A 17,330-nucleotide genomic window follows, 5' to 3' on the forward strand; every position below is an offset into this window, starting at 1 on the left:
GCTCCAAATAAAGGATGCATCTAGTTGAGGAAGCATGCCAATGGCCAAATATAAGGCCATTGGCATTTGCAAATGTAAATCCTTAAAATCCAATTTTTTCCCCGATCGCCGATGTTTAAGGGCAGCGCTGCGCAGACGTGCTGCACTTTAAATACAATGAAAAAAATTAAAAAATAGCCAAAAATGGGCATTTTCACTAAAAAGCTTGTTCTGCCATGCAGGTGAATGGCAGACTGAAAACAACATGGCCACTGAGTAGTGGTTGCTAAGGGGGGGAAGCTCAGTTTGAGAGATGTAACCAAGCATTAGTAGGCAATCCTATGCAAATGAGGATAAGGATAGTGAATCCCAATTTTGCCCAGCATGTGAGCCATGTCCCTAGAGTGTAAGTGTAGGAGTAGGGGAGTAGTAGAGTAGAAGATAGGTAACATCATGAGGGGGTATGTCTGAAAGACTGTAAGCTGATTGGAGCACAGCGGCTTGTGCTTGCCCTGAGTTGCTCAGGATTGCAAGAGGCATGTCTACAATTGTCCTAGCTGAAAACAAAAAACCAAAGGTGTGCACCATGGATATATCTGAAATTTCTTGCAAACGTGCTTACACCCTGTGCGTGTGTGTGCACTTGTTTGCACGGCACTGCCCCTTGTGGAAACAGAAAGGGAAAAGGAAGGAAAAGAAGTAGTAGGAAGTTAACCAAGGAGAACTAGCAGAGCTGCCAGGTGAAATATATCAGAATCAGCCAATTACACAGGCAGTAGACTAGCCCAGCCCAGCCCAGCACTTTAAACTCTGCAAACAGCAGTCTACCCTGTTTTTTCCCAAGAACTCTGCAACACTGCAGTATACAAAGAATGAAAACTTAAAAAGCTTAAGTCAGACAAAATGTTAGGGGCTGCTATTGCTATCATAAACCAACATGTGCAAGATGCTGAGGGTGGTGATGTTGTGAATGCTGCTGAGCAACCCACAGTGGGGAGACGGAGAAGAGTGTACAGACCCGGGGTAACCTACCAGGGGCTACATGAGCTGGAGATAATGGAGCGCTATAGAGTGGACAGAGACCTCCTGCAGCAAATTGTTGAGCTATGCCGGCCACGCCTCACACACAGAACCAACAGAGGGGAACCCATCCAAGTGGATACCAAGGTATGTGTTGGCCTACGAATACTAGCCACAGGTACCTTCCAGAGACCAACTGGTGATATGATGGGGGTTTCACAGGCATCAGCATCCAGGGTACTGCACCAATTCCTGGATGCCATGTCAGCACATGTCGGTGAACACGTTTATTTCCCCAATTCCAGTGAGGCATTGGCCAGCAATATGCATCTTTTCCACCAAATAGCAGAATACCCTGAGGTAGTGGGTGCAATAGACTGCATGCACATACACATCAAAGCACCACCTGGTGAGCGGGGTAGGGTCTACATCAACCGCAAGAGCTTCCCCTCCATCAACTGCCAGGTCGTATGCGATGCCCAGGGCATAATAATGAATGTGTGTGCTGGCTGCCCTGGAAGCTATCACAATTCCCATATCTGGCATCTGATGCAGCTGTACCAGAGATTTGCCAATGGGGACATCCCTGACGGTCACCTAGTGAGGGATGCTGGATACGCACTGGAGCTGTGGCTGATGACACCCATCAGAAATGCACACACACCCGAACAAGAACTCCATAATGAGGCACACGCACAAACAAGAAACATTATTGAGCATGTGTTTGGGATGCTCAAGTCACGGTTCTGGTGCCTGAACACATCTGGTGGAGCCTTGCAGTACTCACCAACTACATGTACCCAAATTGTCATGGTATGTGCCATGCTACACAATATGATCCTGCGAAAACAGCTGCAGCAGGAACAGCATGGGGTAGGGCCAAACAGCCCCCCCACCATTGTCAAGGCCTGCACAGGCACAGCGTGACTTGGAAGAACAACCTGAGCCTGCCCCAGTAGGCAGAATGAGGCGTGCCCAGTATGCCTTGGCCTTGGCAAAGAAGCAATGCATAGCACATACACAGACTCAGTAGGAGCCCTAGAAATGACACCTCTCTCTGACTCGCACATACAATAAAAAGGATGCCTAACTTGACACTACCTGTTTTCAAACATGTATAGGGAGTGTACTATGTGCATACGACATAGGCAGCTCTGCAGCACCACCTGAAGCATGATTGCTTTATTTTAAGCAATATAAAGCAGTGCTAAGCACATTTTACCACTATTTGACATATTTAAGCACAGTTGTGCAGACCTGCACGCCGCGCAAACTAGCGCAATGTCGGGCAACATTGAGCAATGTTGGGCAAAGTCAGGCAAAGTCGAGCAAAGTCAGGTAAACACGCTCACACCTGCTTTACTGTTCCTTAACCAGTCAGGTCTGCCCAGCAGGAAAATAAAAAGCAGTGACAGGGCTCGAACTCAGGATACTGTGCACTATAGTCACAGTACTGAACCACTAAGCCATGACAGCATTTCACTGGCACAGACACAGCAGGACAATTGTAGACTAACGCAAACACAAACAAATGCTGTATCATGCCCTCTGAAGAGGCATATGAGTAACTTTCCCCAGGCTTATGCAGACAGATAATAGCAGGCCAAGCAGTGTGATGTGGGTTGGGTAGGCTATGAAGTCACAAACTAATATACGTGACATTGGAAGCTAAGATCTGTAGTACAGTAGTATGCCTCAAGCAAGTATGATAGGCAACAGTACAGATTGAAATGGAGTACCTGACATAGCAGTGCAGGCCTAGCAAATGTGTATAAGTGTCAGGTGAACCCTTCATCCTATGTACACCCACAGTAACAATCAGGTGTGCCCCCGAGTAGAAATGTACAAATAATAGCTGCCCCCTTGTATGTAGAAATGTTGATAAGTCTATTTAAAGTGACTCATGGAAGCCCTGCAGGCACAGCGTGCTTCCTGTTGATGTACAACACAAAGGTGAGCCCTACAGTAAAAAACAACTTGAATTTTCACACACATATAGTATATATGTCCATACTGGGCATGCTCACACACTTAAATAAACGAAGCAAATGTCAGTCAACAACATACTGAAAGGTCATACTGGGCATGCTCACACACTTAGGCCATGTCTGAGTACAGCAGTGGGCCACACATATCTGGCAGTTGCAGTTCTTACCCCAGAAACTTGTCACTATTCACCAATCCTGCCTTGTGCACACAGTTATATGAAAACAGACCCATATAATATATTGGACTCCTGTCATAATCAAACTATGTACTACAAGTACTTAAGTTGTTCAAAGAAAGTGAAAATTCAAAGAAGATCAATACATCTCCGATCAGTATCATCAATAAACAATGAGCACTCGTAACATTATCCAATCCATCTTCTGGCAAAAATATTGTCAAAGAGTCCATAGAGAACCATGAAGCTTTCTTTCGCTGTGTCATAAATATCAATGTAAACTCATATATGTTCTGAGTCAGTACAAACTGTAAATGAATACATGTACATGACTGACATTGCCAACATCTTGTCAGACAGGTTCATACATATTTACCCCCTCTCACTGACAAAAGGGCCCATTATCATACCTGGAGATTGTAAAAACCCAGAAATCACATATATAATGGTTAAACAGCACTTTCCAAACCTAAAAACACGGCGTCTATGGGATGACATGGTTTCCCTAGCTGTGTCATATGTGAACTTCAAAACAAACAGACCCTGCACCTGAACAGTCTGTTGAGACTCACCCTCTGTACAGGATATGAAACTGTTGAATGCGTTATAGCAATGTTTGGCACACTCCACAAGTGTTGGTGCACAACAGACCATGGGAACTATTGTCTTATAAGCCTATTAAGCCTGATCTGCAAGGCGATGGAGACCATCATGATGGAACTCATAAACAGAGTTATTGTGAGCCTACAAACACCCAGCCCTACCAATTTTGGTTTGGTCAGGGGCAGATCATGGTTCCCAAACCTGCTAGACTGTTTTCAAGGCAGTCACCCAGGACATCCATCAATGAAATGAGCTACACATGTCCCACATAGACCTTGAAAAGCCCTTTTCCAACATCCCAGACATGTCATATCCACAAAATCAACAACCTGTGCATAAATATGTATGTTGTCTGATGGATTGCCAACTGGGGCACAGATAGAGCCCACAACGTAAGAATTGTAGTCTCCTGTTCAAGCTGGTAACAACTGCTGTCCCCCATGGCTCAGTCCTGGGACCCCTCCTGTCTGGTGTATACTTTTCAGAAATGCAGTCAAACACACAAGGGCTATGTTTAGCAAAGTTTGTGGATGACTGCAAAAAAGTTGTCATAATCGATGTTTGGGACAACAGAGACATCCTTAAAAAGGGTCTCAGTCAGACAGATGCAGTGTCAAAATTATGGCCTCGAGCTACAGTCATACAAATAACACATAGGTGCCAACACCCTAAATATGGAGGTGATAATAAGGGATCTATGGACACATGTGGATAGTGATCTCTACTTCCAGAAACACATTCACAAAGTAGTTAGAAAATCATGCTATGTGTTCCCACAAACTGCCAAGGTCTTTGCATGTAGGTCAAAGGAGGTTCCCTCTACTCATCAGCCATCAGACCCATCAGAGAGTACCACAACACACTTGCGATGAATCTGACTAGGCACCTTCAGCAGCTGGAAAGATCACTGAAGTACCTCAACAAGAGGATTACTGGCCTGAAAACAGTTGCCCCATGCAACAAGACTGAATTTAACTCAATCTGTACTCTGTTGAATACTGTCTACTCAGGAGATCTCTGCCCAACAGACAGGTTCATGTCCAATGCAGAACTGATGTACATGCGCTATCTGAAGTAAACCCAAGCTCACTGTACCACATGCTCTAGGGATAGCATCATCACAACATTAAATAGAACATGTTGGAGGGATACATTACTAACTCACAGACGTCCCTTGCTTTGGAACAGGCTCCCAACCAACATTAAGCCGAGTCCCTCACTGACACTCTTCCAGAGGAGCCTTGATGAGTGTATGTGAAACTGAACTATCACACCATGGATCACTTCATCAGCTCTGCTACACAGAGGCCTAGGGAACTAACTCCATGGGTCGTGATAGCTGCACACTCTGGCCATACTAATATATGCCTTCAGGCAGATAGCCTATTACTTACCTATGTACCTATATATATATATATATATATATATATATATGGGGAACACAGTATAATAAGCCAAAGATGGATGGGCAGAGATGTGTGTAAGAGGGTGACCATGACAAGGAGCCATCCAGGACTGTCCCACCCAGCACATATCCCAATGGCATGAAAGACATGAGGTGCACATCTCTCCCACTGTACATAACAGCCACCAGTATCTGTAAGCATTACAGTGTATGTGGTCCATGTGCCTGCTGTACAACATGACTGTACAATGAAGTACACATCTACTATCTGTAGACATGTACCTGTCACATAGGTTTATAGGTATGTAGTAGACTATCTCCACAAAGGCATATATCAGCCTACGCAAGTTGTGCAGCTTTCACCACACCATTGGGTAGTCTCCCAAGGCCTAGTTCTAATAGTTAGTACCCTAAGCCCCTTTCTAGTGGGGCTGTTGATGTGATGCCTGGCATGAATTGTCTGTTTCCCATCCACACATCAAGGTTCCAATTGAAGAGTGTCAGCGAGGGGTTCTGTCTGATGTACATTGGGACTCTGTTTCACAGTAAGACAAGTGTCTGGGATGGTACTTTATCCCACCAGCATGTTGTATTCATCGTTCTGATGAGGTTCTTATCCCTGGAATGTGTAGGGCAACTCAATGTTGTTATCTGTAGATGGAGCATGTTCAACAGTTATGTGTTGGACATGGCTCTGTATGTTAGGCAGAGTGTGCCTCTGAGTAGGCGGTACGCAACGAAGAACAGATTTAGTTTTACCAGTTGTGTTGCATAATACAACTGTTTGAGGCCAGTTAACCTCTTAGTGAGGTACCTATGTGGTCTCTACAGCTGCTGGATATGATGTTGAGTACATCCAAAATGGTGCACTGTATTCAATGATGGGTCTGATGACGTAAGAGTAGAGTGCCAACCCTACCTCTTTGGATCCTGATGCAAGCCCTTTGTTGATTCGGTGGGCCACATAGGATCTCCCAATCACTTTGGCAACATGGTTGTCAAAGGAAAGATGACTATCTACTTGTGTCCCCAGATCCCTTATCACCTTGTCATTTTTAAGGGGGTAACACCTATGTGGTAGTTTGTGGGTATTTTGTTTTCAACAAAGAGGATCACTATGCATTCCTCCACAGTGAGCTTGAGGCCATGATTCTGACACCACACATCTGTCTCATAGAGTCCCTTCTGGAGAATATGTCTGTCTTCCGGGGAATCTATTATGGCAAACACTTTACAGTTCCCAGCAAACTTAGTCAACCACAACCCTCTTGTGTTGGCATGTACATTTGAGAAGTCTATACCAAACAGAAGGGACCCTAGGACTGATCCCTAGAGGACACCAGTCATTACCAGTGTAGAGTCTGACATGTAGCCAGCAACTCTTAATGTGTGGGATCTATCTGTGAGCCAGTTTGCAATCCATCTTGTGATGTATGGATTCATGGCCAGGTTGATGAGTTCATCTATGATACCTGACTGGGGAATGGTGTCAAAGGCCTTAGCGAGGTATAGGTAGGCTGTATTGAGCTCATTTCAATCATCTGTAGCCTGGGTAACTGTCAAAGAAATCCTCCCAGTTCAGGAGGTGTGGTCTGCATTTGATGAAGCTAAACTGGGTGTGCTCAACTGCGTGAAGGTTCCCAATCTCTGTATTGTTGACTTCCATTATGATTGGCTCCATTGCCTTGCAGAACACACTTCTCTGGCTCATAGAGCATGAATGCCAAGGGTTTTTTGTGGCCCCACCCCTGTGAAGTGTGAAGAACGTTGCTGTGCAACATTCTATGGGTACATATCCTGTAGAGAGCATGTAGAGAGAGGTGTAGGTATCCTTGATGAATATGGATACATCCTCACTCTATGTGCTATGGTTCAGGTTCTGATGCTGGAAGGTATGGAATGAGTAGTATCCTGGTAGTGCTGGTGTGCTGTCTGAAGCCTTGAACTAGGTTTCTGTTACTGCACAGATATCAATATTCTCCATAATGAGAAGTGCCTCAAGTGTGTGCATCTGGAGGCTGAGACTTCTGGCAATGACTAGCATTTAGCTCACTTTGTGGTTATTTGTGTTGGTTACGGGGTTTGGTTTGTCCTGCGTGACCGGTGTTCCATACCTGAAGTCAGCGCCTCATTGGTCCCATCTGACCATAAGCTAATTACCCTACATATCCACATTCTGGACCCACACCCCATTAAGGAAACCATGTTAAAAAATGTCTCCAAAGCCAACTTCATGCTTCTTAAGACAGAAGTGCTGAACTGCAGGACACCCATGCAGATGGACAATACAGTTACTTCTACTGAATCCTTCCCAATTGCACTTTATAAGCACTTACATGACTGCATGCATCGTGCTATCCCAAACAGAACCAAGATGCTATCCTCCAAGAAAAGGAAGCCAATCTGGTGTTCCCCTGCCATAAACAAACTGCACAACAGAAGGAAGAAACTGTTGCAAAAGAGGGTAAAATCCCATGAGGGGAGGAGCTCCATGGTCAACATCAGTAAGAAGCTGTGATCCCTGATAAAATCCTCCAAAGCTAGTTATGAAAATAAAATCGACACTGATTCTAAAGACAACCACAAAGCATTCTATAGCTATGTCAAGAATCTCAATGGCAACACTCAGATCTGCTCTGAGTTACAGCACAATGGCACTAAATATACAAACCCAACTGATATTGCCAACATCCTGGCAGATAGGGTCAATGCTAACTTTACCCCCTTCTCACCCATGAAAGAGCACATCTCTATAACGGAAGACTGCAAAGTTGCTGTCATCACGGCTGCACAGGTAAAAAACACTCTCCAAAGCCAGAAACACAGCATCCATGGGACCAGATAACATCCCAGGCTGTGTTCTACACAAACTACAGAATGAGCAGGCACCACAATTACGTACCATGTTCAGTCATAGCCTCACCTCAGGCTTTGTGCCTGCTGAATGGTGCACAGTGATGGTTATCCCACTACACAAGGGGGGAGCCACCACAGACCCCAGGAACTAGCACCCCATTAGCCTGATGAGCCTGCTGTGCAAGGCCATGGAATGTATCATCATATAACTTATAAAAAAGACATTGGTATTCTCCAAACTCTGGACCACAACCATGTTGGGTTTGTAAAAGGCAGATCATGTCTCCTAAACCTGATAGACATCATTGACGCAGTCACCAGAACTGTAGACAAGGGTAAGGTGGTTCTCACAGCCTATGTAGATCTTGCCACAGCTTTCAACACCATCCCCCACTCTGGAATTATAGATAAACACACTAAACTAGGTATAAATTGCTATGTCACAAGATGGGTTGCCAACTGGCTCACTGACAGAACACACACTGTGAAAGTAGCAGACTCCAAGTACGACTTTGGACCACTGACAAGTGCAGTACCACAGGGTTCAGTCCTGGGTCCTGTCCTGTTTGGTATCTACTTCCCTGAAGTAAACTTTAACATGGAAGGTCTGTGGCTAATGAAGTTTCCAGATGACTGCAAACTAGGAGCCATAATTGAAACTACTAAAAATGTGGACATCCTACAAAAGGGCCTCACTGAGACAGATGCCTGGTGTCAAAGCCATGGCCTCAAGCTCAATGCCAAAAAGTGCATTGCCATCCCCTTTGGTAAAAACTCTGTAGCCATGAACTAGATGGTAGTATACTTAACACTGAAAGTGTAATAAGAGACTTTGGGTCACAGGTGGACAGTGGACACACCTGTGATAATCACATCCCCACAGTAGTCAGGAAATCCTTCTATGTGGCACACCTCATCACAAAAGGTGTCTCATGCAGAATAGAAGAGGACATTGTTCCCCTCTACTCATCACTCACTGGATCCATAATAGAGTACAATGCCCCTTTTGCTATGTACCTCACAAGACATCTACAACAACTGGAAAGCCTGCAGAAATACCTCACAAAGAGCATTAACAGCCTGAAATACATGCCATACACAGACCATCTCAAAATGCTCCAGCTGTACTCTCTCACATATCACCTACGCAGAGGTGATCTCTGCCTAACATAGAAAGCTATGTCAAACACAGAGCTGTTGTACATGCTCCACATAAAACACTCACAATTCCTCTGATCTTCAGCCCCAAAACCCAGAGTGAAATACATAAGGAAGGGGTGTATCCATTTACCTTATGGATACCCACATCTTCAGGTTAGTGGCACAGCATGAGGCCTTGGAGACCATGCAAGTGCAACTAACATTGGGCAAACTACTTATCAGATTGTAGCCTGCTACAGATCACCTACCTTGTCTCAGGAGCCTCACTCAGTAGTCCTGAGAACAGTGGAAAATATAAAGGTCCTACCAAACACCATTATATGAGGAGATTACAACTACCCAAACATTGGCTGGGAGAATTACTCGTGTATAACGTCCTTCGCCCAATGCTTCCTAGAGTTTAAAATTCAAATGCCCTGGAACAGCTGGTCACCATGCCCACTAGAGGTGACAACATACTGGACCTGATCATCACCAACATGGGGTACCAGTGTTCCACAACAGAGATAAACCCCTCACTGGTAATATCAGATCATAAAGTAATCACACCAGACATCCACATCCCCCCCCCCCCAGTCAAGGAGACCACTGTGAAGAAATTTTCAAAAGCAAACTGCACACTTCTCAAGACCATAGTGGAAAGTTCCAAAGCCCCCTTTCTATAGGATAATGCTATACAATCTGCAGAATCATTTACAAGTGCATTCTATGAGCATCTACAGGGATGCATGGATTGAGACATCCCAAATAAAACCAAGATGCACTCCTCCAAAAATAAGAAACCAATCTGGTGGTCATTGCCCATAAATAAGCTATACAACAGAAGAAGGAAATGAACACATGATAGAGCAAACCTCACAAAAGGAAAGGCATCACTGATCATTATTAGGAAGAAACAATGATCGCTCATAAAATAATCCAAGGCCAGTTTCTAAAGACAAATTGCCAAGGAATGTAAGAATAACAGCCACAAAGCCTTCGTTAGCTATACCAAACATTTATGTGGCAACTCTCAAATATGCTGTCAGCTACTGCAAAATGGCAAAAAATACACTGAACCAACTGACATTGCCCACATCCTGGCAGACAAGTTCAGTGCAAACTCCCCCCATCACCCCCAAAAGGGCCTGTGTCCATCCCAGAAGAATGCAGAGCCCCAGACTTCATGGACATGCAGGTAAAAACAGCCCTCTCCAAAGCTAAGAAAACAGCATCAGTGGGACTGGATGGTGTCCCAGGCTGCGTCTTACACCAGCCCCAAAATGAACTACACCATCACCTACATTTACTGTCCAGACTCAACCTTACCACAGGCTATGTACCCAAGGAATGGCATACAGCAACAGTCATCCAGCTCCACAAAAGTGGTGCCACAACAGAACCTGGAAACTATTGCCCTATAGGCCTACTCAGCCTGGTCTGCAAAGCTATGGAGCAAATTATCATGGAACCCATAAACAGAGACAGTGGGAACCTCCAGACACTGGACTCTACCCAATTTGGCTTTTTTAAAGGCAGATCCTGCCTCCTAACCCTAGTTGACTGATTTGAAACAGTTACCAAGGACACAGATGGAGGTGGAAGTAGTCCACACAGCCCACCTGGACCTCACTAAGGCCTTTGACACCATTCCCCACTCTGGCATCATGGACAAGCTTACCAGCTTGAACATTAACACCTATGTCACAGGATGGGTGGCTAACTGGCTCACAGATCAAACACACATGTTCAGAGTTGTGGTTGCCATGTCCGACTCTAAACCAGTCACAAATGGCATCCCACAGGTCTTGGTCTTGGGACCCCACCTGTTCAGTAGATACTGCTCAGAGGTACAGGAGTATGGCTGAACAAGTTTGCAGATGACTGCTAACTGTGGTCCATAATCGACTCTACGGTTGACACAGACATCCTCCAGAAGGGTCTTACAGAGACAGATACCTGGTGTCAAAACAATGCCCTCAAGCTGAATGCCAAAAAATGCATAGTCATCCCCTTTGGATAAAACAAAGTCCACACAAATTACCACATAGGTGGTAATCCAGTATGTACAGAGAATGTAATTATGGCCCTGGGGACCCAGGTAGATAGTAAACTCTCCTTTGATGATCACATTGCCAAAGTGTTTAGAAATTCCTTCTGTGTAGCCCACCTAATGTAACCCACTTTGTCTAGTCTGTTGATGTCACCATCCTACATATATAGCCATAGAAAGCTGAACTTCCAGTGATGTGTATAGTGTGTTGTGTAAATGCCTACTGCTGTAGTATCATAAAGTAATTAGGTAGGGGTTTGAATCCTGCACTTGACAACTGTATGAGAGCATGTGTGTCACCTTGGAGAGGAGCAGCCATTTTAGAGACTACTAAAACACCCCAAAAGTGGTATACTTATCTTTGTCAAGTCTGATGATGTCACCATCCTACGAATATACCTGTGGAAAGGAGAACTCTCAGTAATGTGTATAGCATGTCATGTTAATGCATACTCCTTTAGTATTATAAAATAGGTAGGGTTTTGAATCCTGCACTTAAAAACTGTATGAGAATGTGCGTCTCCTTGGAAAGGAGCAACCTTTTTGGAGACTACTAAAACACCTTAAAAGTGGTATACTTATCTTTGTTAAGTCTGATGATGTCACCATCCTACAAATATACCTGCGGAAAAAGGAACTCCCAGTGATGTGTATAGCATGCCGTGTTAATGCGTACTCCTCTAGTATCATAAAGTAATTAAGTAGGGGTTTGAATCCTGCACTTGACACCTGTATGAGAGTGTGTGTGTGTCTCCTTGGAGAGTAGCAACCTTTTTGAGGACTACTGAAACACCTTAAAAGTGGTATACTCATCTTTGTCAAGTCTGATGATGTCACCATCCTACAAATATACCTGTGGAATGACAAACTACCAGTAATGTGTATAGCACATTGTGTAAATGCATACTGCTCTAGTATCCTAAAGTAGTTAGGTAGGGGGGTTGAATCCTGCACTTGGTGACTGTGTGTGTGCTCCACGTGTGTGACACTGTTGGTTGATGTGGGTTTTGCTTTTACTACTGCATGACATATCACAATGACAGCAGTATGTGCATTACACGTCAGGTAGCTGTGTGGAAAATACATATACATACATGTGACCTCAATTATTTCATAGGTGGGAACCCTGCTTTCTCCATGAACACATCTGTTATCTTTGCCAGAGTGTGCTGCTGCTTTCCAGACCATAGGTCACATTTGTATGCTTGTGACAAGCCTAGCCACTGCAGTGATCCCTGGCCTACATCATCCGTTTCACATACACTCATTACGGTTTCTATTGAATAGTGTGAGTGAGGGTTTATGCCTGAGGTATATTTGAAACCTGATCAAAAGCAGCAAGGTCTGTCAAAGATGGCTATTTATTATAGGTGTGCAACAACCTTTGTGGATATGCATGCAGACCCCTTATTGCTTATGTGATCCACAGAGGGATTTCCAAAACCCTTTGGAAATGTGATTATCAAAGGAGAGATGACGTAACACATGGCTCTATGTATACATCGGTACCTGTTCAACATTTTGGGGGATACCTATGTGGTACTCTGGGGATACTATGTTTTGTAGAAGTGGATGACTATGCTTTATTTGGCTTATAGCTTTACAGCATGGGTTTGACACCAGGTATCTGTCTGTATGATACCCTTTTGGAGGATGTGTGTGTCATCTGGAGAATGCATTATAGCCCACAGTATGCATTGCCAAACGTGGCCAGACATATCCCTACTGTGTTTGCTTGTACCTAAGAAAGCTATATGCCAAACAGAAGTGGTCCCAGGACTGAGTGCAGGTGAATGCCACTGGTTACTGGCATAGAATAGTACTTGAAGGCTGCAAATGTTAGTGTGTGTCCTACATCTGTGTGTCAGTTGTCAAGATATCATCTAACAATTGTTTATGGTCAGGCTGTTGAGGTTATGTATACTACCAGAATGCAAACCAATGACAGATAGTAAAAGTATCACTCACAGCACAGTGTCAAACCGTGTCATACACACACGTGTACTCAAGTTCCAAAATATGTGTAGTACAATGCATACTGGCCACCAATAGAAACTATGGAGTGTTACTGTCTAATACAGGGCATGTCACCCTGCCCATGTGTCCAATATGCACATACATGCAGACAGTGCACCTCAACCATGTTCACAAATGTACACCTGCAAATCTGTGCTGCACACATCCCACACTTACTGTCCACTCTCTAACACATGCTGACAAAACTACACACATCAGCCAAGTGACACATGGGCAGACAATACACAATTGGAATAAACACTGGTGTAAACAATACTACATTGATAATTATAGCTTTAATGCATCGTGTCTGCTCAGCTATACCTTCAAGGATATTATTACACTTTACTGCTGACAACATGCTAACATTGCTATTCTGTTATAAAGTCACCCTGTGCATCAGCACCATGTAAGCCTGTTCCTGCATCAATGTTACAGATGACAGGAGGTGGCACAGGTTTCATCATATGCATAAGGTGTGTTGGTTTGCCAGAGGCCTACATTGAGCCACACAATCGACATGTGTGTGTGAGTGTGTGTGTGACGGCCAAGAGTACTGTTATGGGCCAATGTGGATGTAATGTGTGCGGGTATGTGTTTGCCCTAGGTGTCTGGTTTATGTGTGTGCATCTGCATGCACACAGTTCCACCATGTGGCTGCCATATACGGGGATTTGTGGGACAACTACAGACTGTACCTGGCAGGCTTTACAGATCACTGTCTCTGGCCATGGATACGGGACCTGTGCCTGGCAGGGGGTGCTACAGACAGTATCAGGTACTAATCCAGACTGGGTACTATCCTCAGAGGTTGACATATGTACACTGGATCCAGGTCCCTGCTGGGACTGGCCAGAGCCATGTGCACGTGGTCTTCTAGGAAGGTCTATGGACAGCCCACCCCCAACATTGCTGGGGCTGGTACTGGCACTACGGGAGCAGCTATGACTTGATGGACATCCATGAGGACTGCCAGCTGATGATGTTGCTGGCATACATCCACGTTGATGTCTCAACTGCCCCGCACTGTCCTAACACATGGACATGACATTGTGGAGGACATCTAATGTCTCACCCCAACGTCTATCAATGACCTCAGTGTAATTACGGATGGCACCTGCTAGGTCATGGATACTGTCATTTAAAGAGGTATGAGCCCTTTGTGCCTTTAGTCCCTGTCTGGTGTACTGCTCCATACGTGCCTGTGCCTCCATGACAGCCTGGAACATGCATGTGGTTGTCAGAGTTGTGGCATGTCTGCCAGGGGCATGATGACCAGCAGTGCTCTGATGAGAACCCCTGGACATCTGCCTATGTGGTACCATTCCAGACATCTGGCTATGGCTGCTGTGTCCTGATGCATGTAACATAGATACCACACTGTCCTGGTCAGATGATGGATGTACAGGCAGTATGACTGTGTGCATGGATGGGGTGGAGACTTGTGTACTGTCAATTGGTGGCCCAACAACAGACCCTGACAAACATGCCTGTGTCTCAACACACCTATCCTCATTATCACTATTTGTGTCAGTGACATCAGGTTCCCTGCTGCACTGAACCAGCCCAACCTCAGCAACTGTGAGAGTAAAACAGGAAACGCACTTTAAGACCTGTACATGATGTCAGAACACATGAGCACATGCACACATGCACACCTGCACACATGAACACATGCACACATGAACACATGAACACATGGATACATGCACACATGCACACATGAACACATGCACACATGCACACAAATGCACTCCTCACTAAAGCAGACACACACACACACACACACACACACACACACACACACACACACACACACAAACACCACCACCAGCAATCTCAGAACATACTCAATAACAGTTGATAGTGGGGTATAGTATCACAAGCCAAACAGTCATATCACACATGTCAGCATGTAGGACATGTGTTGCTCAACAGCTTGCAGTGCGAGTGTAGACAGTCCTTGTTACTAACAGTATACATGGCTTTGATGCATGCGTTTTGATGTTCGGTGATTGGCCTCCCCCTGGAACGCAATGTATACATGGACACAACATTGCTGTGCAAGTATTAAAAACTCTTTAATGTACTGTGCACCATCACTCACAGGTATACATACCATGGCTAGATGTGTATCTGTGTGTCACATAGATATCCAATTCTGATTAGAGCCTCTGTGTCTTTAGCAAATAACTGTGGACACAGTTTTAGCTCAAGCATGATTTGTATACACACAAGATCAGTGGTGCATGTATAACTGATGGAATAGCATTGGTCCACATAGGCAATGTACAGTACATATGGTGAGTGTAGATCATATTGTGGACATGCCAGTGTCATCCATGACATGGCATGCTAAAACACAACTGCATATTTAAACATCACACATACCCAATGTGTCATATGACCAAGCCACTCAATAGCATTACAAGACATATATGTGTCGGTTGTGCAAATTGTGATTGGTATGCATATTGTTTATAGGTGCATATGTTTGCTCAAACACACCATTGAGGTGCATAGCAATGAAAGCTATGTGTAGTACTGTGGTTACAATAACTGAATGGGGTGTAGTACCATAAGCCATCATCATGAAGCATCATGTGGCCACTCAAGGCTACAAATGTGTCCCAAACCAGCACCTATCATGCTGTACCAGAACTGCTCTACCATGGCTACATTCACCATTTCACAGCCAGTTGTTACATGGGTTTGTAAGGAGGCCAGTAAGGAGCATTGCCTAACATTAATGTGTTGTGTGTTGCAGTGTGTTTCACTGCCCCATGATAGGCCTCTACCCCTCAGGTATATTATGTGTGCTGTGTGGATGACATTTGGGATACTGGAGTGTGACTTTACAGAGGGTTTGTGAATACTTCATGTGTAGCATGTTAACATGTTCTGTGTATGCCATAGTTGTGTATGTTGTGTGCATGCATATCGACTCTGCTTATCCAATGGTCACTACAGTGTAGCCACATTTGTTTGAGATTGTCTCTGTATTGCATGTGTTTGAGGCAGCTAATCACATTACTGAGATGTGCGTAGTCTCACAGCAAACATGCACAGCATGCTTTATGCGTAGGTATGTTACATCTGTACATGGCCTACACCTTAACTATGACATGCACTTTTTATTTGCAATAATAAATGTAGAACACACTCACCAGCATGTGTCCGCTACCTTGCTGTCACACTAGAGGGACCTACATGGATATGAGACAGTTTGTCAGTGTCGACAACTATGGCATTGCTACTGTGGGTTTGCAATCTTACAGTAGTATAACAGTTTGCATTCACAGGCCTACAGATTATGTTCCAAATGATCAGTATTGCACAACAACAGGCTCCACATCTTCTAACTACACAGTACACATCTCACATATGCATGATCTATCAATAGAGGTAACAGTAGTCTACAGATATGCCATGTTACCTGCACGCTCCATGTGTTCTTGCTGGGTGGCCCCAACCTCCATCAAGATAAATGTCTGCTGTTGTTGTTGGGCAGGTGCCACCAAGCTCAGCAGCAGCTCCTCCACTCTGGTGAGGGAGGGATGGATGTTAACCCCACCACCTGTTGCAAGCTGTTGTCTACGGACATCAGAGGCACACTGCCGGACATGTCTAAGTAAATCACTGCAGCGATGGCGTACCTGCTCATATGTCTGGTTATGCATGCCTATGTCATTTACCCTCCGGACAACATCTTGCCACAGTGCAGTACGCTCATGCTGGTCTTGGCTGGTTCTCGAGAATAGTAGGCTGTAGTGCTGAATCAGACAGCTGGTAATAATGTCATCCTCAGCACTTCTGTAGCTAGGATTACAGTGGTGGGCTATGATCCCTAGAAGACAAAGAAAAAATATGTCTGAGCAAGTCATATGGCACACTTAACATTATACAGTACAGATATCACTGAACTGCCATATATAGCAACCTATTAGCTGACTGAGATTAAACACTTTCAATACCACTTATCAGTGCTCACCCCACAACTGCTTGAAAGTGCCTGGCATGCTCTATATAATAAACCATGTTCTGTACAGCAACAAAATAAAATCACTATATAAGACTATACAACAGTACATGGC

The sequence above is a fragment of the Protopterus annectens genome, chromosome 1.part2 (assembly GCF_019279795.1).
Source record: "Protopterus annectens isolate FY-2018-M chromosome 1.part2, PAN1.0, whole genome shotgun sequence".
In the NCBI taxonomy this organism is placed as follows: domain Eukaryota; kingdom Metazoa; phylum Chordata; order Ceratodontiformes; family Protopteridae; genus Protopterus; species Protopterus annectens.